This window comes from Myotis davidii, unplaced genomic scaffold (genome assembly GCF_000327345.1).
Source record: "Myotis davidii unplaced genomic scaffold, ASM32734v1 scaffold148, whole genome shotgun sequence".
NCBI lineage: Eukaryota > Metazoa > Chordata > Mammalia > Chiroptera > Vespertilionidae > Myotis > Myotis davidii.
In genome coordinates, this window is record NW_006299479.1 from 4,418,076 (window position 1) to 4,420,594 (window position 2,519).

Below are 2,519 nucleotides of genomic sequence, written 5' to 3' on the forward strand. Positions count from 1 at the left end.
AGTGCGCAGGCGGGATGCAGAGGAGTCTGTGATGCCCCTCATTAGGGCCGGCTTTAGAGGAGGTACGTGGAGAACCCCAGCCGCGTGGCCTGTTACTCGGAGCTGCGGCAGCTGGAGTTTGAAGAGGGGCGGGCACAGCTGAAACTCAGGGCTTGTAATTCAGTATTCACTGCACTAGAGAACAGCCAAGACGCCATTAAAATCACGAGTGAGGACAACGACATACAGTATGTAAATCCAGCATTTGAAACAACAGTGGGCTATGAGTCGGGTGAATTATTAGGGAAGGAGTTAGCAAAAATGCCTCTAAATGAGAAAAAGGCTGGCTTGTTCAGTCCTATAAATTCATGCATGAAGATGGGCCAGGAGTGGCAAGGCGTTTACCACTCCGAAAACGGAGATAATGTACCACAAAATGTGAAGCTACTACCTGTCATTGGACAGGGAGGAAAAATTAGACACTATGTGTCCATCATCTGAGTGAGCAACGGCAACAGTAAGGCTGCGAAGATCACGGAATCGGTTCATTCAGACCCTCCCACAGATACTCCATCGGGTAAACATAGACAAAGGAAAAGCTCCCTGGACGTCAGGAGTGTTGCCTCACGAGCAAGCGAAGTGGCCAGCCAGAGGCGACATTCCTCCATGGCCCGGATCCACTCCATGACCATCGAGGCGCCCATCACCAAGGTGATCAATATCATCAGTGCTGCCCAGGAGAACAGTTCCATGCCTGTGACGGAAGCCTTAGACCGAGTCCTGAAAATTCTGAGAATCTCGGAGCTGTATTCACCACAGTTCGGGGGGAAGGAAAAGGATCCTAACACCAAGGACCTCATTGGGGGCCTGATGTCTGACGGTTTTCGAAGATTATCTGGGAATGAGTGTAGTCTCTCCACAAAAAACCTGCATCAAATTTCGGGCAGCTTACTCACCTCCGAGTCCCTTCACAATATCCCACGGCGGATAGCTGATGCCATGGAAAACGATGACGACTGGGACTTTAATGCTTTTGAACTAGAGACTGCCACTCAGAAAAGGCCTGTGACTTTTCTTGGTCTCAAAATCTTCGCTCGCTTTGGGGTCTGTGAATTCTTGAAGTGCTCGGAGACGACGCTGCGGCTGTGGCTGCAGACTATGGAAGCCAACTACCACTCCTCCAACCCCTGACACAACTCCACCCATGCTGCCGACGTGCTGCACCCAACCGCCTACTTCCTTTGCCAGGAGAGGATCAAGCAAGCGTTAGGCTCAGTGGACGAGGCCGCCATCCACGACCTGGACCACCCAGGGAGGACCAACCTCTTCCTGTGCAACGTGGGCAGCCCGCTGGCCGTGCTGTACGACGACTGTGCCGTGTTGGAGAGCCACCACGCGGCCCTGGCCTTCCAGCTGACCGCCAGGGAGGACAAGCGCAACGTCTTCAAGAACGTGGAGAGGAATGACTACCGGATGCTGCGCCAGGCCATCATCGACATGGTCTTGGCCACAGAGATGACCAGGCACTTCGAGCACATCAGTAAGTTTGTCAACAGTGTTGTCAAGCCCTTGGCAGAGCTGGAGGAAAGCGAGGAGAGTGAGCCAAACCCTCGTGAGGTAGACACGATGCTCCGGTCTCCAGAGAACGGGACTCTGATTAAGCGGATGATGATCAAGTGCGCAGACATGTCCCACCCCTGCCGGCCCTGGGAGCAGTGCATCGAGTGGGCTGCACGCATCTCGGAGGAGTATTTTTCTGACACCGAAGAAGAAAAGAAGCTGGACTTTACTGTGGCGATGCCAGCTTTTGACTGAAACACCTGCAGCATCCCCAAGTCCCAGATCTTCATCAACTACTTCGTCACAGACATGTACCATGATTGGGACAACTTTGTAGACCTACAGGAGTTATTGCAGCATCTGGACAACAATTTTAAATACTGGAAAGGACTCGATGAAATGAAGCTGCAGGGCATCCGACCACCTCTGGAACCAAAATAGAGAAGGCTCCTTCTGTCTGAAACTGGACCTCTGAAACTGCTCTACTCGCCTGATGTACTTTGCCAGTGACTCTACAAATTAAATTAGGACTGAACACTTTTTCATAAAATTTTATTAATGACTTTTTCCAGAAGTTTGCCTTATTTTGTAGTGTTTATACCAAATATTGTCATAGAAACATAGCAAACAGAATATTTACTAAATTGACTTTTTAAAACCAATCTGTTTTTATCTTCATAGGTAATTTTTAATTCTAGATATTTATAAAGGTTCTGTATCTTCACACTTTCAATAAGTGTAGTACCATAAAAAATGATGACATATCAAAGTACTTGTTATTTCATTTTAAACTTACATTAAAAAAAAAAGATAGAAAGACTTCTTTAGTGACACATTATTCTGCAGATTTCCTTTGCTGTCATGGTACACACAAAAAATGACAATTACATACATGGGGTACTGGCTTCTGTTTCCCTCCCCAGAGGCTAAGACAATACTAAGGCCTGGTAGTCAAGGAACAAGCATGCTGTGCACAGCAG

The 2,519-nt window shown here is 48.4% G+C and overlaps 1 protein-coding gene and 1 pseudogene across 1 annotated transcript in view; one reads left to right on the forward strand and one right to left on the reverse strand.

Moving 5' to 3' along the window:
- Positions 1-2,348, forward strand: part of LOC102771114 — a 3,232-nt pseudogene extending 884 nt beyond the window's left edge.
- The window catches only part of TBRG1 (transforming growth factor beta regulator 1), a 10,839-nt gene that overhangs the window by 2,055 nt on the left and 6,265 nt on the right, over positions 1-2,519 (reverse strand). The gene's annotated exons all lie outside the window — the stretch shown is intronic.